The following is a 21715-nucleotide window of genomic DNA, read 5'->3' on the forward strand; positions in this document are numbered from 1 at the left end:
GTATTAAGGTGTATGTGTTTGTTCTTCACAGTTCTTTGTTTTTTGGCGACAGGGTGTGTGTGTTCGCGTATATAGCTTTAGATACAGACTCGCTTGCGATAGGCCCATAACCAGGCTCCGACATCTGCAGTTTCCATAAAGAAGCACAGCACCAGGGCGAGAGAGAGAGAAAGAGAGCGAGAGAGACAAAGAGAGACGAAATAAAACAGAAGGGCAGCGCGGTCATGCAAAACGAAGAATCTGGCTTGCATTAACGGGAGTGGGGAAATTAGATAAGAAGAAAGCAAGGAAGAGATGAGAACACAGATAGACAGAGAGAGAAAGGCAAAGGAAAGACTGGGAGGTTAACCAGAGATTATCTCCGGTTGGCTACCCTGTACTGGGGGAGGGGCAAGAGGAGAGCAAAGGCAAGCGATCAAGTCAATTACGATCGCCGCAGACTATCACAGCACAAGATCACACGCAGCACAGCGAACACCAGTTCAGGTTAAAGCCGTTTGTGCAGGCCTGTAGTCCTAAAAAGACTGTCGCAGTGCGTTCGTCACCCTTTGCATGCAATTTCTTACGGCGTCGCTATTCCAAAATTGTTTAGTATGATGATGGTCTGTGATCAAAGAGAGCTAACACGGTTGCGAGTGAACGCCTCAGTACGCTGTAATGAGCACATGCAGTCATACAGAACATGTAGAATGGCCTTCTCGCGACGAGTAACGACACGGTGCATTAGCAGAGTGTCAGAGAGAGCGATATCCGCGTGCAAATCATGGTTCAGCAAGGAGAATACTACGGGTGCGCTGCCCTGTCCGGCTTTTCCAATTGAAGTATCTTCAAAGAGGGTCACCGATATTTATCCTTGCTCCACAAATGCAAAGTCACTCGCTAACTTTTCGTGTCTTTCTTGTTCAGGATGAATAACAAAACAGACACTACGTATGATGAACACGGCGTTCATAAGGAATGCTCGATCACCCAAGTTCTTCAACGCTACAAACACTTGGCGGTGTAAACAATTAGCGCAGCGCTGTTAACGAATCAGCACTAATTATATCGAAGTAATCCGGTCTTCCATCTCTTAATTAGCCTGAAAAAAGTTGGCAGCCTCGTTCCTTTCGCTTTCGAGGAAAAAAAAAACAGTAATAACGTAGGACATAGACCATGAAAAGGACAGTCTTTTCTAGGACACTTCAATAGGGCTTCGCAAAATTCTACGTTTGTGCCTGCAATGCGAGGCTTGCGCACGTTCCAAGCCCTCGTGTACAGGGACGCGTGTGCCGATATGAGCGCAGTGGAAAGCGGGGCGTATAAGCATTACACCGCAATACCTCGCAGTGCCCTCGACGATTCATAGCATTCCCCCGCCGACCCAGAAGCGCAGGCGGCGGTTCAAAAAGCGTGCGGCCGCCGTCATCGCGTGGACAACCTTCGCCGCCTCGGTATTGTGTGGCCGCAGCGAAGAGCGCGAGCCATCGCCGCGCTTTCTCTAGTTTCGCCTTCATTAAGGAGGCATTCGCGGCGCGAAGGCCTGCATCTTTCATGGGCGCCGGCACAAAGAGGGAGCTCCTGCAGTGGCAGCGACAAAGCGAGGCGGAAACCGCAAAGCACCCCGCGCCGTCTACGCCCGCCGTGCCGCGCCGCGCAAAAGCGACCGGCCGGCCGGAGAACGACATTACAGCGTCGTTTGCAAGGAAAGAGGGGCTATGGGAGAGAGAGAGGGAAGGCGCCGGTCCTACAGAAAACGAAGTTAACGAAGACAAAGAAATTTACGATAAAAAGAAGTAAAGATGAAATTACAAGAAATCACGCCTTTCACGCACGCACCCGCAAACGGACAGACAGATACACACACACAAAAAAAAAATAAAAATAAAAGGAAACCTTTATCGAACTACAGATGAAAGAAAAATGAGCCTTTGAGGGCGTCCAGCGTCAAGTAAAAATAAAGAAATAAAAACGAAGCCTATAAGGAAAACGTTGGAGAAAGAGATGTGAACAACGACTTGTTCATTAAGTGCTTTTAAGTAGCTTGGTGGGAAAAGAAGACTGCGCGTATAAAGGACGTCCGCTAAAGCATTCGAGAAAAGAGACGTTGCTGGCTGTGTAGACAGAATTGAGGAAGATTAAGAAATAAAAAAACAAGGATAAGAACTAAACGTACTGTTAGGGAGGATCGCGTCAATTTTAACACAGAGAACGGTGAACGTAGAAAAAAAGAAAGGTAAATCTGATGAAAACACGAATCGGCGCGAGCCGTCTGCACACGGCTCGGTTCGTTCCGTAAAAAAAAAAGGAACAATGCCTCTGAGACAAAGGACAAAGATTAGTGCGGAACTTAAGGACTCCGGAAAGAAAGACACAGTGGATCCAGACCCCGGAAAAAGAAAAATGGCGTTGCCCTCCTTGTTAAGAGATAAAAAAAATTGAAAATGAAATAAGAACAATGCCCAGGAACACGAAAGTGTCCGCGTACACAAAACCGAGCGTGTAATCAGGCGTACCAGCCGCCGACCGTGACAAGGGCCGGTCAAGTGACTAACCAAATGAATGGCCGTCCTCGGGAATTGTCGCGGTCAATGTATCAGGTTAAAACGCCCGAAGATGACAATCGATTCAGAAAGCTCGCGGCGGCTCAGATTAGAATGCAGAAACGATAAGGCGACGCTACATATTGTAAAGCAAATAATAAACGAGACAAAAAAAGCACTCTTAACAATCTCTGCATGCCTCGTGCCCATAGTCATGCTGCTTGACTAATTATTTGCAATAATTTCTCTAATCATAACTATAAACTAGCTGCGCTACATATTGTTTTTCTTTCCTTCCTTCCTTCTTTCTTTCTTGGGGAACTGACTCAAGGAAATAATGGCCGTCATAAATTGCGCCGTACGAATAGAATTTCAAATCATAGTGTCTTACATATTCAGTTAATACGCTTCTCCGCCTTTGGACATTATTTTGATACTGACGGTGCTTTATCTGTACTCCTTGACATTCCAGTAATGTGCTGGTTGGATCTCTACGAGGATAGCGAAACTACGCAAGCAGTTAATCTAAAAGTACATGCAAGTCCTGCAGTTTACATTCCGCCTTCATGGTGACTGTAGGCTGGACCATTCCGGTTAGGCTGTGATTGCAGCCGCTCTTGCTTCACCAGGTCTAAGTGAATACTGAAGCATAGTTTCTTATAGCATGCTTGCATATATGCGCAAGAGGCGCCCCGTTTTCAAAACGAAAGGTGCAAAGCAAAGGTTCCCTGCAATAATCCTTGCACTTGTTTGTTCTCTCCCCTTCTATATAGATCTTCCTTTTTAGCCTAGAGGTCGTAAGTAGCAGGCCTGAGTGTTTTAATCCATATATTTACGAAGCCGGATGTTACATGCCGTGATGTTACGTATATTTTAATAAAGAGACGTTCACATTCAACCTCGTAAATATCTCCTCATCTGAACCACGGTTTTCTGTGCACTCTGTGCTTTCACACATGATACCGTTGCTGAAAACCTGCCAGCCATTCCTTATGCAGGAAGTGTTGATCTTGCTTGCGCTTGCGTAGTTTTCTTCGTGGCATTGTCACTGTGACCAGGACACAAAAGGACGGTGCGAAGCCAAAGTCTCTGCACCACAGTCACTTCTCTCTCCTTTCTCCTTTGTCCAGATATACGGCTTTCAATAAAATTGCTCCTCAATACGCCAGCCAACGCTGGCTAAGCGCAGTACACAAGGAAATGGTCAGAAAAAGGCCAGTGTTGCAAGCACCACTCTCGTTAGCCACGCTGGGCTACTAGCAGGCGTACATCGGTCTGACGGTAATTTATATGATCTCGTGAAACACTGTTTTCCCTAAGCTGCCCGAACATTCCGTTCCATCCGTAGAGACGATTCAAATCAAACTGTGGTGCACTATAGTTCTCTTCCTGCTGACGAATTACTTTTCAAACATTTCACCCTAAAGAAAAATTTTTCCACTCAAAACAGTTTGTGTGGCGGGGAGATCTAAAGCTACTTTCACATAATTTGCTGCCGACGGAGGAATTTGAAGGCATATCACAAAAATCTTAAACTAGCTCAGCTAGCACGCCTTCCACTTCTCTTTCTGATACTCGTTCTCTCTCTCTTTTGAGCGAAAAATGCAAGAACGTTTTGACCTCGCATTCGCGTTTTCTTTTTCACGGCATGTCTGCTGACATGGCGAAATCTCATAAATTATGCTGCCATCCTAAAGAGCTGGTATAGAAGAAGCGAAGCTTCAAATTTGTGAGCCTGAAGTATGGCATTCGGGCAGTTTAAGAGTGCTTTCCTGCCTATTTAAAGAAACAAGTGCAGTAAACAGCTTCAAAAAAAAGAGAGAGAGAGAGAAGGACTGACTCGATCCTTGTGTTCGCACTTTAGGTGGGCTGTAATGAGCGCAGCCAAGTAATGATCGCCACAGCGGTATCCGAGGGTGGAAGCGCTCATCCACCACATCTATTAAAAGCTAAATGCTGTGTCGTTTACTCTGATCAGCGTCGGCAACAGCACTGCGAAAGACTGAAATCTAGCGGGGCACTTTTGTAGCAGGAGCTCTGAACTAACATCAACATCCATACAGTTGTTCTTCTCAAGCGCAAACACGCACAAATGGGAGCTCCGAGAGACAGAACATGCGGTGAGCAGAGACAAAGCAGTGGCACGGTATGCGAACCCTACGCGTTGCGGTCGGCTCCAGGGGATCGTCAATAAGCTGCCTCTGCCGCGTACTGCACACAACCAACGCGATGATAATCAAGCCCCCGCGCAGCTCCCCTAACGCGTGCCACGCGAGGCCCTTTCTTCCGAGGGCCGACATAGAGAAGAGAGGGGGAAAGAGCGAGAGAACAACTAAGCCGACGTCGGGTGCTTCCTAGCTGCCGACACCGCAAGGCCGAAAGAGCAGCCAGCTGTCGCCATATCCGCAGCGGCTCGCCGCCAAGCTTCTTTGATTAAAGGCCGCCAGGGCCATGGAGCTGCACCCGGTGCAGTCCATATAAGCGCGTGTTTTGACTCTCGCCAGAGAGAAGAGGAGGGTTACAAGAACGGCGAAGGGAACCAGTAGATGAGGAAAGATGCCACGGCGGAGCGTCGTCCTGGGCTCGCGTTGGTATACGGAGGCGCACGCCACAGGAACGACATGGAGAGAGAGAGAGAAAGAGAGAGAGAAAGAGAGAGAGAGAGGAGAATGGCAAATAGACGAGCTTGTGCGAGTCTTCCCGTGGGTACCGAGGGACGTGTGCGCAAGCGTGTCTGCAACGCACAAACACCGAGCCGGCTAAATTACACGCTTCAGCGAAGAAAGGAAGTGCCGTGTAAGAGCGAGCACGTTGTACGGCTCCAAGCAGTGCGCGCGACACCCGCTTCTGTCGCGCTGTCCCCTGGAGAGGCAGCGTACTGCGCCGGCGTTGGAAGCGCTTTGTGTGTCGTCTAGACGAAAGCTACTGCTGCTGCTGGTGGTAAATTTAATTTGGGGCGCTGGGAAAGTGGAAGGGATGAGTGAGGCGTCGGTGGTGCTTCCCGTGTAATTGCGGAGGCGGTGAGCGATTTTTCAAGAAAGGTCACGAAGCAGAGGGCGGCGCGTATAGCAAATGCACATAAAATGCACAGGAAGGCTTTCAAGAGGAGTACAGGGGTCGCAGAGAAAGACCGTTTCAAGAGCGAACGGAATGTACACTAGTGCCAGCACAGCTGAACAGATGCCCCGAGCAACGGGTAAGCATGCCACTGCCCTTCTCTTTTCGTGCGCAGCGCTGACAGTTAATGGGGAACAGCGCCCCGAGCGCGTGTTGATACACTGAGCGAGCGGGATGCATGGAAAGAAAAATGGGAGTTGAAGCACATCCCGTCTCGCCCGCCTGACGCCTACAGTTCCCCTTCGGAATGACTGTGGAGTGCTGCTCTGCAGGGCGCGTGAGTTATCTGTGTGTGTGTGTGTGTTATTTTAATTGCTTTCTTTCGTCTGACACTCTTTGTCGTCGCTCGACTTCATCTGTTCTTCCCCTGTTGAGTAGCAGTGTCTTCAGTTTAATTGAGTTTGGAACGGCATCACACGCGAGACAGAGTCCGTACAGCGCGTGGGAGCATAATTGCGCCGCCAAATCAGTCACTGCGTCACTCGTGTCTTCTTTTTGTCTCTCTCTCTCTTTTGTGTCTCCATAAGGAATGCGGGGGCCGTGTACATGAAGCTTTACCTATACCCAGATGTCCGTCTTAGTCGCTTTTACCCACTAGCCCATGACCTGGTGCCCAATTTCTATGGACCATCAAACAATTTCATGCACGAAATCTCACCGATTCCTAGGCGTTATTATTGACAGAGAGGAGCCCCCTTTCATGGAGGACATTTCATACATGAAGAAGAGGCTTACCTCTATCGCCTATATACTAAGATTTCTTGCCGGTAAAACGTGGGGCACATCCGTAGCATCTCTGCTTCAATTATACAGGACGATCTCCTTAGGACACTTGGGACATAGCACACCAGTGCTGTGCAATGCTAACAAAACTAACATCCGTGTCCTAGAGAGAATTCAAGGCCAAGCCCTTCAACATGCATATCTAGGGCTACCTGAATGTGCTTCGATCTCAGCAACAATTGACCCCGCGAGAGTCGACCAAAAACGACTTATATTGACCCTTTTCGCCGAGAAGTTTGTGCTAGAGAAACGAGATGGCGCTTTCGGCGGCGCACCGCGCGTCGCCTCAGCGACAGCGCGCGACGCGCGCTGTCGCTGAGGCGACACTGCTTCCACCTTGCTTCTTGCCTTGCGACACTGCTTCGAATCAATCACTGCTTCCACCTTGCTTCTGTGCGATCAGCTGTCGGAAATGCAACTTAGTTTTCGCTAACGTACTATGCTCCAATCATGCTGGACTGAATCATGTAGATTGAAGACATGTGCAGTAGTTGGCTGCAAGAATAGTGATTGGCATATTAAGGAATGGAATGAATCTGTGTAGCCAAGTTTGCGGACCATTGCTGCAACTCTCCGTACGTGTCACCGGCACTTCGAAATGTACGACGTTCTTCGAGGATACAGAAATTTGCTCATCCGCCAGCGTTATATGGTTAACCTTTAAAGAAAAATGCTTCAGTCCCGGAACGTCGGCAAGAGTGAGTACGGCCGGTTAAACAATGACAAAAGTAGTAGCGCCGCTTCATGTCACTGTATGTTTCACGCACAGTATCTACACCCAACTGGCACGGAATCTTACGCCCACTCTATCACCTACGTGTCAATAAGTGAATGGGCGCACACTTGAATACATGCACACCATATACTTACAATAAGTGACGGATTACACGGATAGCGCACGAATGGTCGAAGCTGAATGTTTAGTGACGGTCCACAAGAGTAATCGAGTTACAAGCGATAATACATTTTTGTTACAAGGTATTACAATGTACAAAACGGCCTCGTTTCAAGCCTTGCGCGCGGCAAGAACAAATATATCGGAACTAAGTACACCCTAGGCAGGAATAATCAAATAGTGACGGCACCAAGGGAATTTACTGAGTCAGAAATGTGACAAGCCGCTGCTTCAAAATGTTTGCCAAATAAAGAACGAAACTAGTACAAAACACACTAATCCCGAATCAATTCATGAGCGGGAAATTTGGATAGCTCTGAATACATATTCAGCCTCGCTTTTAAAACAAGCACCATGTACACTGATCGCGCTGTTTGGACATAGCTTAATCAGCTTCCAAAGCGCTTTTGCATCTTCTCTGAAGCTGTGGCCAAAGCTTCGTGTCGTCCACCCAGTCACCGTGTACAATATCTCCCGAAACAGAGGCTTCCTAAGCCGCACAGGCGTCAGCCATGCTCATTGCAAACGCGGAGGCTACGGAGGCAGTTGAGGCAAGCAGTGGACGCGTCACGACATGATAAAACATGGCAGCTCCCACGGGATCGCCGCGAAAAGGCTCAATAGCTATCGACGCACTCCGGCCGCATGTTCGGCATATATCCCGAGTTTCTGACCATCCTCTCGCTCACTTGCCTTAGACCCAAGGAAGCATTTTAGGGATCAGTTTCGGCATACCTGCACTTTTTGTCCTTGGGATACTCGCCCACAACGAGAACGCCATCCCCTCTGCGGGGCTTGAAAAAGCCTCCTGTGTACCTTGCTGTTCCGGGAATTGCGATGAAGGATTGCGATGAAGGATAGCCTGACTGCCGCGGCTCTCAAGCAGATCACATAAGCACTTTCGCATTGTTCGCACGCTAACCGAACCCATGTTTACACGGACGGTTCGGTCTCGGAAAGTTCGACGGTTGCCATTGTTATACCATCTCAATTGGTCGTCATCAAGTTTAAGACTTGACACGTCACAACATATCTACAAGCACCGAACTTGCCGCTCTTCGCGCTGCCGTGGAATACATTTAAAAAGAACCGCCCAGCAAATGGGCAATACTTTGTGATGCTAAAGCAGCCCTCCAAAGCTTGTGCGGTTTATGACGTGGTAATTACGACCAGCTGGTGTCCCATAGGAACGAAATTTGCCATTGCGCTTCTGAAACAGGACATGATATAGTCTTTCAGTGGCTTCTGGGACATTGTGGCATCGTTGGTAATCATCTTGCCGATGACGCTGCCCGAAGTGCCCAGGCTGGAGCACCGACACTACTTATACCTTTACCGAGAGTAGTCGCTGCAAGAGAGCTTCGACCTCTGACGCGTACCATCCCGTTGAGTTACTGACATACACAGCAGAACTCTAACTATCGATTATACAGCCTCAACCCATCACTAAAACTGAAATTACCAGCAAACCTTTCACGACCAACACTGCTGTGTCAGCTGTGGGTAGGAGTAGCATTCACTAACTCCTACAACTATCGTATGGGAATGGCATGCTCACCGATTTGCGTTAAGTGCAAGAATAAAGAGACTATCAATCATCTTCTGTGCAAATAATCTCGCTTCGATAATCAACGTCAGACTCTCCAGTGTGCCTTAAATAGACTAGAGAATAGGCCATTTACAGAAGTGGGTTGACTTCTGTAAATAAGGTTGACCAGACGTGGCCTACGTTCAACCTTTCTACGCCAAAGAGTGGTTTCTCTCCGTGTTCCTTTGTGTGGGTTGACCCGACGCGACCTAGGTTCTACCTTTCTACGCCAAAGAGCGGTTTGTCTCAGTGTTCCTCTGTGGGGGTTGAACCGACATGTCCTGAGAACGCCCGATACCAGGGGGCAAGAGAGAATGAGGTTGCCCGGCTGGTGGAAGGTATACAAGGAGGCCAGCGAGAAGGCCTGGATACACATCATCTCTGCCCTTGCGTGCAGGAGCACGCACGCTGGACGTTTCTGTTCTTTTTGTCTCAGAGCGCACCGCTCACCCATAACGATGTATTAAAGTTCTGTTATTATTTTTGCCTCACCTCGTCTTCCCTTCCGAACTGGTTTGAGCTTGAAACATACGCTGTTGAAGGCCGTCAAAACCCCATCCCCTTAACAACTGGTGGACGCCATAACACTGGCTCCCTGTATACTGTGGGCAGCATTGATCATATACAAGAAAACCATTGCTAGCAGCAATTATATCAAATCTTGCCTTCGTAACGGCCACTGCAAAGCTATTTCAGCTTGCATATCCGCGTTCGTTTGGTCGGCGTAACTTTGTTCTCGTGTTTATGCGCTTGTGAATCTCTTCCTGTCTTTTCTTTTTTTTTTCTTTTAACCTCAAACCCTCGTTTTTTTTTTTCACATCTCTATCTGTGCTATACGCCTGCAGCAGCATATAACGTGCATGGATAGAACCACGACTCCAAGTATCATTAAAGCCTAGCTCACTTTCTCGTTTCATTCCGACGAACAAGGCGCTTCTAAATCTCTCTTAAGGGTGGCACCCATTGTTAGAAACAGTGTGTCTCTCACCTCGAGTCAGAGAGACAGCTTCCTACCACGAGAAGCAAGAGACGAGAAATTCTTGACTCGCCGCAAAGCGTCACTTGTATACAACAAAGACGCGAGACGCGAGCGCGCCTGAACCCGGCCTTTTTTAGGGAGATTTGACTTAAAGCTGCGCAGAAGTGCTACCATCGTGCTTCGATATGGCAAAAAAAGAAAGAACAAAGAAGTACCAGTGAGACTGGCTAGTATCCTTCGTGACACACACACACACACAAAAAAGAAAAAAAAAACAAAGTTGAAGCTATAGAGTTGACCGCAGAACTTAGTTGTAGAGTTTCGTGCCTGTCCCAGCTGACCACTCTTCCTCTCAGGCGGGCGGCAGGAGACGTAGCGGAAGAAGGGACGCGTCGTTTGGAAAGTTTTGGAGCGCTTCAAAGAAAAAAGACAAGAAATAGCAGGAAAAATAAAAAGGCAGACTTTACTGAACTTAGAGCTGCCAAGGGACGGAAGGGGAAGGAAGGCAAGTACTATAGAGCGGTATATTAGGAACGCGTAGGGAAGAATTTGCTCTTTCGTTTTTCTTTTTCTTTCTGCCATGCCATTCCAGTAGAAAAGGCAGCGAAGCAGCCGTTCTTCCTTTCGAGTCCTCCCTTCGTTTTTAATACTTTAGGTTGCGGCAGGTCGTGCGCAGCGTGAAGTCAGCCAGTCGGTTGGCTGCGTCGTCTGCTCCGCGCTAATAGGACGCGCGTCCATGGCAGGGAGTGTACACGGCGCGGCGTCGCGCCGGAGCATTATATGCGGGACTAGAAAGGAGGCAGCGCTAGCGCGACAGCTCATATAATTAGGCCTAACGAAAAGCGGTGGTGGTTGTCTGGCACTAGGCTCCTTGGTCTTTTGTTTTACGCTCCTCGCGTACCTCGGCGTGAAGCGTGCCGCGGCTGTTCTCTAAACTTTTGGAGAATGACTCTGGTTCGGGAAATGGAGAAACCGCGCTATCTTGAGTTGAACGCGGTCCCCTAGTTTATTTTTCCCCCCTCTGTCTACTGATTGAACTGAATATGGAAAGAGCAAACTTGCAGAGGCACAGCACTGGCCCCGGAATGCGGTAGAGGCTCTGCAGGGCTGTCCAAGATAACTTTGCATATAGGTTCATGCTGTAAGGTTCATGTAGGTTCATGCTCTTAAGACTCGATTTCATGATGTCCAAATGGGTGCCTCAACCGGGTACAATCTAACTTTAGAAACTTGTGTTATGCGCAGCCCTATCTTTTCCGAAATAAACTTGACTTGCCTGGAGATGACGTGTAGAATAGATTGTACTGCACGTGAAGGTTCTTATAGACCTACGCGCGTCTGCCAAACGTGAAAACTCGACAATCTAGGCGTGCTAAAAATCAAAACAAACCCTCCAAGTTGAAAAAAAAATAACAAAAAAAAACTTACTCAGCATGAATTACGCCCGAATCCGTTGTCATGTGAGTGATTTCGTTTCTTCTTTCTTTTACGACTAATTGTCACACTGCGAAGAGAATGTCAAAGGTGTAGGCACTTATGTGTGCCACCATCGTCTTTAATACGCTTGTCAATAGGAGAAAAAGAGGAGACGGATTCGTAATGACATGGACGCGTTCCCTCAGCGTCTGTGGAGCATGCAGGCAATGTAATTCATCAACAAAATGAACGCTTTCTTCATGAATGTAAAATATTTTGTTGTGCTATCTTTTTTCGGCGAACATTCGCTCTGTCAAAGCCAAGCTGACAAAATAATGCCTATACCGGGAATTGAAAGAAGCGCCTCTCCAAGTGTAGGATAGCCAACCGGGCACGTCCTTGGTTAACCTCCCTTCCTTTCCTTTTTCGTTTCTCTCTCTCTTTAAATTCATCGCTCACACTTGCTGGCGGTCCGCTGTGCTATTTGCCTCTGTACACGATGCCCACTGCAGCTTGATCTTGTAACGCTATCTACATACCAAGTTATTTTTTTCCCCATTCGTTATTGCCGCTGGAACAAAACAAAAAAGGAAATCCGAGGAAACTTAAGCACTTGTGAATTGTGAGTTGTGAATGCGAAAGCATTAATGTCCACTTGAACACCACTGAGCGTCCCTTCGAGTTATGAACACTTTGCGGGGTAAGCGAGCGCGTTGAGCCGCGTGGTGATCGCCTCCTTGATATCGCAAGGCTGGCGCATTTCAATCCGTGACGTCATACTACCGTGCTCGACTTCCATAGTATCTAATCGGGACGCTGCTGAGTAAGATGCAGTGATTTTGAAGCCACCGCTTTCGTCCCGCCGGGCTTGGAAATGAAAATTTCGGTCCAAGTAGCATGATGTCATAAAGCAGAGCGCACAGGCCTGCCATCTATGAGGCGCTGCTTTAGCTCAGTGGGTAAGACGCTCGGCTTCTGAGGGTGGGGCCATGGGTTCGAAATTATCCTACCGCCAACGTTTTTCCTCTCGAATTTAGTCTGTTTCTTGTACATTGATTTCTTTATACTGATTACCGAGGCGAAGCTAGAACGCAGGCGAGCGCGCGCAGACGAGGCTTGCAAGGGTGACGTGGCGTCGCGGTGATGCCTCCTCCCTTCACGCAACATCTGGCGCGGCAGCAGCTGTTTCCTTTCGCCCACTATGCTCTATTCAGGCGCACGTGATGTAGCGCCGCAGCCAATGGGAATTTAAGCGTCGTTTCGCTGCTACAAACGCCGGCTTTCTTGCTCAACGGGCCATATTTGATGCTTTCGTATCAAAAGATAATCCTGACAGAAAGTGTAGCTGCTTTCAGTCTTTTCTCTTCGAGCCATACGTTCCAGGTGTTGCACAACAACATAAACCGGCAGCTTTGCTGCTTATTTGTGAAAAAGCTTTAGAAATAGAGCTCTGTCCAATTGAAGCGTGAAACGTACTGATATGCCCCATGTTTTCCCGCACATGAATCTCGGCACATTGGCAATCGACGACAGCGTTGGTCTTCATGTTGTGCTCCAGGAAAAACTTCGGTCGATGAGTCTTTCCATACTTCATATTGTGTCTATTAATGGAGACTAGGCCAACGAGAATACGTATAAAGTTATACACCTGTTAATTACATTATTACCGCAGCTGCGAGTGATAGAAATGCTCCTCCATAAGGTAGATGCGTTAGATTTTTATGGAAGCGTGTGTTTACGTCGAAAATAAAGTGCCTACCCAATGCACCTCGAAAAGTAAGGGAAATTGGAGTTTTACGAAATAAAACGTGCCGAGAGGGTTATATGAACAGCCACTTCACATTATTGTCTGCCGTGCCAGGAAAAGCACTGGAGAGTCTTTGTTACTGACACGTGTAAAAACAATTTCTACATACTTTGCTATTTCTTTTCGAGAAAACTTATGAATTAGGAGAAGAAGCGTAGCCAGCGCCATCTAACAGGCACTAACATTTGATTGGCAACAACTAACGATAAGAAAAGATACTGAGGACACCATAAATCGCGTAAATAATTCTTTGTGCGATTGCGGTAAATGTAAGATATAAATATATCATTCATTCATTCATTCATTCATTCATTCATTCATTCATTCATTCATTCATTCATTCATTCATTCATTCATTCATTCAAGACACTTTATGCAAATTGCCTTGGGAGGCTGTTATGCTGAAAAAAGAAACTGCTGTCTTTTCAATTAAAATTTCTGTCCGCAAAAGAAGGGCTCGTAAAATTTGCTTGATGAGCCATCATGTCTCCGCTAATGCGGCATTACTTGAACTAGGAAGGAACAGGGCCAACTAAGACGATCACGAGAGAGAGAATGACACAGGACAGCGGCATTACTTTTAACATGTTTTCTGCCTGAGTCATTCATGATAATTTTACGTGTATTCGGTGTTTATTGATGCACATGCTTCGCGTACATTGATCCCTCTTCTCAGCAACATGCACGTCTGTCCAACACGAATGGGGCAGAGAATGCGAAACTACACACATTCCCAGGCAAGGGGACCGAGCGACTTCTGGCACAAATCTCGTTGTCACAGCACCGAGTTATATAGACGTCCTTGGTCCATTACCGGCGTTTGAGAGGAAGACAGAAACAGAGAGAGAGAGAGAGATAACGACAATCTATACGATTTGTAAAGTTGCGTGTCCTCTCTCTAGCTCAAACATGCGTCTATAATAAGACATGCGCCTTCTGTAATAAGGACACATAGTCGCAAGCAATGTACCGGATTTGGCGGCCCAATCGAAAGCTTTCGGGCCGTCCGGCTGACCGCTGCTCATGGTCACGGCGCATTGCTCGCTAATTTGGTATCGCAATAATCATCCGATAGTCGCAACTAATCCTCCCGCGCAATGTGGGGTCTCGTTGGATTCTGCCTTAGCCAAGTTAATCTCCTAAGAGGGCAGAAACCTTGATGAGGCAAGTGCCGAAGAAAGGCTGCACCCATGAAGGGAGGAAAGTAAAAATTACATTAAAGAAAGGAAAGGATGAAAGGAAAGCTGCGCTGTCAGGGACGACTTCGGCCGAGGCTGCGGAGAGAAGCAACGCCGACGTGGCCCATATTGTGCAACCGATTCTCCAGCCCGCGCGATACGGGAGCGTCAGACGGCGGAAATGCAAGCAAAGCGGCCGAGGCACGCGCTCGTGTCACATGTGGAAACTCGAAGGCTCGTCCAGCTAATGGGATCCGAGGGATTCGCGGGAAATCCCGCGAGCCGACGCAACCACGTCCCGTGGCTCAAGCGGAATGGAATCGAAAAGCCAGCGCCAGAATAATAGACAAGAGAGCTGCCGCCGCCACCGCCGCTAGCTGCGCAATACCGCGCTGCAGTTGGCTGGAAGGCAAACCGAACGGCAGGAGAGCGTTCGCGCAAGACTCGAAATTCGGGCCGGCTCTTGATCCTGCGCCTTTCTGTTACCGGCGCGCCGATCCCCCCGGGTCTAGTTCCCCACTTTCTTTAGAAGAGTGGTGTTCTATACTGTCTAACTAATTGGTATATACCACACGTATGTCTTTTTTTCACTGCGCTGCCAGCCCTGCGCGCCTTTTGTGCGAGTTCTAGGTCGGTGCCGCCTTTTGAATTCTTTCGCTCCCTGTTTCCCTCTTGCTTTACGGTACGAATCCACTTCACGAAACAGCCATGCGAAAGATCAAAGTTCGCGTCGAGGATGCGAAGGCCTGCCTTCCTTGTGCGCACGCTGCCTCTTCTTTCTTTCACCAAGTGATACTTACCCTTTGTAATAAATAAAAATGATAGAACACGAGCCACCGCAATGGGGTACCAAGTGCGCTATCTCCATTTCTCTGGTTTCTTTGAACACGGAAAAGAAAGAATCACGCCGTCCTAAAGGTCCCGTGCCAGAGCGTGGGCACCAGAAAAGTGACGTAATAACAAGCCACCTGTACATAAGCGATATTAATTTTATTACTTAGCGCTGCCATCTCGATCTCCTAAACGTCAGAACTAGTTCTATAGAGCGCTGTGCAACAAAGTGCGCCGCAAGAGCACGTCTTCAAGCAGCAAAATAGTTGAACAACGCGTTGCGGCGAGGCTATGTATACAAACGCTGTGACTTAAAATGACTGTGTTCATCAATGAGAACACGTCCTCGCTAATAGCGCTAAGTTTGAAACGCGGCGTGCTCATCCAGCGGAACGCATATGGTCTGTTTACAATATGCGCAAACTGTATTCGTGGAAGAAAAGATATGAATCGATATAGAAGCTTCCCGCAGTATCGATGCAGGCCACTGCAGAGTGCCTGGGAATACTGTTTGCACGGCGAGATTAGGTGCCTTAGGGAAACAACGATATCGATAATTCAGCGGCCGTCCTCGTCTGAGAGCCCAAAATTAGGAAGATCACGCAGCGGCTGTTACGGAGTAAGTGTGCGGCGCGCGTAATGACATGATGGCGAGTAACGGCGCAGTCAACGAGCGACGCATGTGTATCTATATACGTACGACGAGTGGTAGCTGTTATCAAAGTGGCCTTCGTGAAGCCAAATATAGGCGCCGGGACTCGAACCTGTGCGGAATCTTCGCTCGCATGCTTTATGATTGTGCGCGTGAAATCTTTCGCACTTTTTCTCCCGTGAGGCTCCATTGAACATGACGTTTCAAGGGCCAAAATACCTAGCGATATTTAACCAAAAAAGTGATATGGTAAGACCTAGAATACGGAATAGCGAATGAAGGAGAATAAAATACTTTCAATGAAATGTAGTGACCGCTTCGTGCTACTCTCGAAAGGGTATAGCGAACAGAAAGGCCATACAAGGAAGAGAGCGGGAAAAGCAAGGTAAAATGCATGAAAATATATGAACGTTGTAGTAGGTGAGTAAAATGTGATGGTGTTGATGTAAATAGGCTAGAGCTTGTCAATTAAGATAGCGAATATATATATATATATATATATATATATATATAATGAATTCATGAGAGATTCACTTTGAGGCATGGCTAAGCAGTTACTCCAGATAGACAACGTCTTGAAGGAATGAGAGACGTAGATATAAAGCTTCAGGGACCAGCGTCCCTGAATAAACTAGACTGCTTCAGTGACTGCGCAGTTTGCTGCTGAACGCTATGGAAATATAATTGTTCACGGCCGCTGCGACCCGTGTTCTGATGGGATAATGGAACATTTCGGACACTGTAATTTTAAGAAGCAACTTATTACAATGGGCAAGTAAGTGATGAATGCGGCGCGATTCGTTTACTTAGTTCTGCTTCATTACTGAGACCCAGCAGCCACGTCAAAAGTGCGAATCTGAGGTGGAGCAGCTAGCTACCCGACAACCAAACTCAAGTCTTCATCCCCCCACAGAATAAACGCCGAGATCTCAAACTTAGTTGTATTTCATTCTGCGCCGACCGTTCTCGAAACGCAAATGCCGATGCTGCACGAAGCAAGCAGCATCAATTTGAAGTAAAGCAGTTATCGCTGGTTAGATGGACGCTAGCTGGTCCTAGCTGCAATCGGAACATCGTTGTATGCTAAGAGCATAGAATAACGCGGCTGTTTGATTTGATCTAACTTAGCTGGTGCTTCGCCTTAATCAGATGCCACAGGCGAGATAAGCTATCGCACCAATAATTTGGAGTGCCGTACGTGCGGAACGCATCTATCTTCTTGAATACTTAGCCTGTGTCTTTAACCCGTCCGCATAAGAGCTTCCTGTCCTCGTGGCGGCTGCTATCCCAAAGCTGGCGCAGGTGAACGAACGGCGACCGCACGCATTCCGCAGAGATGCTCTCGGACATGAAGGCGAGGAGCGTGCAAGATGCTCGGCTACGATGGAGGAGCTGGCTTCAAGCTTGACCGCAAGAAACCGGACAGCCGATGCTCAATGCCACCCCCTTATCGGGCGCCGACGGTTAAAAGAAGCCCAGCGCAGGTTATATACAGGGTGGCCAAAACTGGTCCCTCGAGAACAAGCTACCTGAGACAAAGATAAATAAGCAAGTGCATCGACTAAGCGTGCAACGTGTTCTGGCATTGAAGCAACAAAAAGTTAACTTTGCACGTAAAAAAGAAAGACAACAGAGAGAGAGAGAGAGAGAGAAGAAGCGGAGAACTGGCTTCAAGCAAAAGAGAAAGATTGAGAGGCAAGCAGACGGGCGCTTAGGAAACGCAACACTAGTACGTCGTTGATATAGGGGGCCACCAAGACGAGAGCATCGTGTAACCTCTATCAATGGAAGCGCCTTGGCGACTCGGAGGAGGAGGGAGCGAGGTACGTTACCCCAGGGATCGGGGCCAGCGTCGGCGGCGGCCTTCGAGGCTGCGCTGCGCGTCTCCTATCGCCCGAGAGGAAGAAGGAGGAGGAGAGAAGACGCCTCGTGCGATGCGAAGGGATGACGGGCTGCACTGCAGCACTCCGGGGGTTTACCGTGGGCCTCTCTCTTCCTTCCTCTGCAACCCGCCTTTGCGAAAGCGATAGGAGCCCGCACGACGATAGATCCGGCCTGTTTTTCGGCGGCCCTTTTCCTTCTACTCTTTTTCTCGTTCCAAGTCTCGGTCTTGAAGTGCCCCTTGCGTGAGAAGACGTTGCCGCGAAATGTGTTTTTGGTTGAACAGAAAAAAAGAAGACAGAGCATTTCTTGAAAGTGAACTAAGGAAAGACACGGGGGCGAGGACGATTGATGCTTGCTTTTCTCATCCTCAGCGCACGCATAACCCTGACTCGCAAAGCGTTCGGTGCGACCGTGTATGCAACGAAGGTGATTCGCAAGGAAGAAACCTTCAGGAAACAGGGAAGCAGAAAAAAAAGAAGGATTTCTTGAAAGACGTCGTGCTCTAAACTTCAAACGAACGGACAGTTCTCTGCAAATGGAGGTCCTGGGACAAAGAGAATGCAACACGCAAGGATATGTGTTGGGACCCAATGCTGATGGATCTGGGATGTCGTAGTAATCTTTTTTTCTTTCTTTCTTATTTTAGAGGGGGAGTGGGCATGCGGTTCGCAACGTGGTGCAGTACTAACGTATATCGGTAGCCATAAGTCGACGAAATATGCAAAAGGGCCTGCGCGAACTATCAGTGTCATGGAAAAAATATGCGACTGCAACGGTATTATATTTATCGTACCCCAACTTTACACAACCATGAAACTAACCGAAATTTAAAAACAAGCAAGCCAATGCTTACTTAAGTGAGAACTGGTCACCTGTTAGCTTGAGCTCAATTATTTTAATTTTACGTGCCAATTACTTTTTATTATAGCCGTGAAGCGGCCAATTGCGGGAGGATTACGAACGCAGGCGGAGTCTTTTTAATTGAGTGGATGCTATTAGCTTTGCGCATAATTGATTGAAAAAGTGGCGTGGTCGCTAGATACTGGACTGATGGGGTACTTCAAAGCACACATCTGCAAAACTGTCCACCCTTTGCTTATAATAACGATTCTAACTAACGCAGTATTGTAATTCGGACATTGTTAGGCGGTTTCATCCCATATTGAAAAGTGGAAAACGACGAGCTGTACTGTCCTGGCAGGCAGGCTTCACCTAAGTACGCACCCAGTTCTGTGGGGAAGCTTAATATACGGCGACGATAACGGATAGTAGTCGTTTGCAGTGAGAAAGTATGAGAACTCTTCCAGAGAGTAAGATAACCTGTGCTGTACTTGAAGAGATTTACATGTACATGCATTATCATAACTAAACAGCACTAGCACGCTGTTAGTGATTGTTTCACGCCGCGTTCTTGTGACAACCCTGCAGGCGCTGCCAAGCACAACGCTTTGCTTATCATGCTTCAAGAAAACTCAGCCTGTTAGTTTGTTGAAGAAAAAAGTTTATTGCATTTTGCATATTCCTTGAATGTTGATCTGATAATCTTTTCAAAGCAGACGACATATAAACTAAACGCATTGGACGACGCGGATTTGCGGGTATCTTTCTGTTCTTTTGCTCGAGAGGTTCACAAGGTAAAAGCGCGGGAGTCTTCATGTAAAAATATTATGTGAGCGAGGTTAAGCAGGTGTCTAGCTGAATGTGATGTTTCAGTCATCAATTCAAAGTACAAGTTTGACTATCGGGGCTCTTCGTGTAAGTTGGTTGCAGAGTTTCAAACATTTGAGCAGTATAAGTATTTGGAAAATTTTCCTTGAATCAAATTTATCTCTTAAAGTTATTCACAGTGGTTGCTTCTTGTAGTCCATAAAGTAGCTGACTTGCACCCGGCAACTTATTCCACTGCTCCTTTCCGGAGCGCCTTTGGCACTCGTGACACTTTCCGAAACACGAATGGCCTCAAAGGGGTGAAAGCAACAACAACAAAAGGAAAGGTTAATGGTCTTCCTCGAAAGAAAACCCAAGAGATATAACTGAAAAATAAAGGCTGCAACAAAAGACTTTAACAAAACGAAAAGCTATTGCACTAAGCTGTATGCGTGCTGACGCGTCTGTCTACAGCCTTTATTTTTTTCTCTGCCGCTTGGTGCTAGGGCTCCCGTGAGCTCTGCGCACACGAAAAATAACTTCATTGGGAAACTGCATCCGCGATTTCTTTTTTTCCTAATGTATCAGTTTTACTCAAAAGGAGTATAGTAAGCGCCTGTTGCAAGTGCCAACATCTCTTGACAATCCCCTAAAAAGATGCGTCAGTCTATATTGCTGTCAAGTGCCTCGAGGCTACACAAGTGTGGACAGTCGTCAACAGCCCGAATGCCTCACAGCTGTCAATCTCCGGTTCCTTCCCACATGAACGCGACCAGCAGTTAAGGGGCGCGCATCCAGCGGCACGTCGAGAACCTTGTCGAAGATCCCCTGCCAGCGTAGGCGACCGCGCGGAATAACGCCTCCACCGGCGCAGCCTTTAACGCGAAGACGACCACGTGCGCGCATATTTTGATTGCAGCCCGGCCGGCCACGCGCGCGAACGCAAAGCAGCGCCCACGCTCCCCCACTCCTCTCACCGGCGCTGGGCCGCGGAAACAACACCTTCTCGAGAAGCTTGCGGGGACCAGTCACGGCCACGTAGAGTTTCGAAAGAAAGGCTTTCAGAACGACAACACTTACGGCTCGATTCTTGGCCGTTGTGTGGCCCGGAAAGGTTCTTTTCTCTCCGAAGGTCCCGCAGCACGCGCCGGCGAAGAAGAAACACACACAACACGCGCGTGCTCTCGGTGGCGCTGGCGACGCTTGCGAAAAAAGTCCTCCGACGTGTCTACGGCGGGGGTTTTCTCCGTCAGGTCCCGTGAACAGCCCAGGCCCGCACTGATCCGGCGTCTGCTCGCCGGTTGACTGTAATACCAAGCAGGGCCGGATGCGAGAGAGAGTTGAGAAGGTGGGGACGAATAGTCACGTGACCCCCTCCGGCGGCACCAATGGCGGCCGTCCTGCAATCGACCGCTGACGTCACGCCGACCGTCGTCGTCGTCGGTGGCGGTAGAGTATAGTGGCGGGCGTTTGTGAAGCCAAGAAAGGGTAAAAAAATTGAAAAGCCAAGACACTTTGCGGAGGGGGGGGGGGGGGGCGACTCTTGCCTACTTTGGCGTGCAACTATATCGGAGAAGTAGAGACGGTACGCCGCCAAGGAGGCAGTACAAGCTGAGGGTGACGTTATCGGCTCGAAACTTTCATTTCACTTCGTGAACTGGTTGGAGAAATTGTAGAAACTTGTGCGCAAGATCTCCCTTCTCCCTTTTCATTTATTGAGAAGTTTAGTTCCCTTGTTTCAATACCGGCTTCAGGTCTGTTGGTACGCCGCTTTCACGGAGTCGCCTTTACTCATTATTCTCGTTGTTAGAAGCACATGCGCAAATGGCATCGTCTTCTTAAAAAAATTATTAATAATGTATTCTTTCCAAACAGACATTCGCCAAGCATTCCAAGATCTTAAAGATAACTGCAAACGACAGTTATGAATGCGTATCAACGGTCAATAGGAAAACTACGATAGTGGTGCATCGCAGCTTGTCACTGTGTGATTGCACAGGCAGACCTGTCACTTGGATTCCCCTGGCGTACTTTTATTTTTTTATTTATGCAACAAGCCTATAAAAAATTCGGGTAGACGTTTATCTTTAACGAAAGATTTGCGGAAGAGATTTAGGTGCGAAATTGACATGCGCAACGTAACATAGCTATTCGTTACTCCATTAGTCACGCATTGCGTTTCGTCATTCAGTAGTTTTTACTTCGGGAAGCTTCAGGGGAAGTTCTCGGCAGTGAAGTGTTCTTACATCCATAAAACCTCATTAATGAACTTCTGGGGTTTTACGTGCCAGAATGACGACCTGATCATAAGGCACGCCATAGTGGAGAACTCCAGATTATCTTTGACCACCTGGGGTTCTTTCACGTGCATCCAATGCACGATACCCAAGCGTTTCCACATGCAGCCCAGACCGGG

The 21715-nt window shown here is 47.9% G+C and overlaps 1 protein-coding gene across 12 annotated transcripts in view; it reads right to left on the minus strand.

Annotated features, from left to right (window-relative positions):
- Window positions 1-20602, minus strand: part of LOC142572159 (pregnancy zone protein-like) — a 154359-nt gene extending 133757 nt beyond the window's left edge. For 9 of the 12 annotated variants that reach the window (XM_075681082.1, XM_075681077.1, XM_075681081.1 and 6 more), the window contains exon 1: window positions 20380-20601. The gene's annotated coding sequence lies outside the window, so the exon portion shown is untranslated. Of the gene's footprint in view, window positions 1-20379 lie in introns of all 12 variants that reach the window. The other 3 variants (XM_075681072.1, XM_075681074.1, XM_075681071.1) reach the window with 1 other exon arrangement.
- Between the last annotated feature and the right edge of the window lie 1113 nt (window positions 20603-21715).

Source organism: Dermacentor variabilis, chromosome 2 (genome assembly GCF_050947875.1).
Source record: "Dermacentor variabilis isolate Ectoservices chromosome 2, ASM5094787v1, whole genome shotgun sequence".
Lineage (NCBI taxonomy): Eukaryota > Metazoa > Arthropoda > Arachnida > Ixodida > Ixodidae > Dermacentor > Dermacentor variabilis.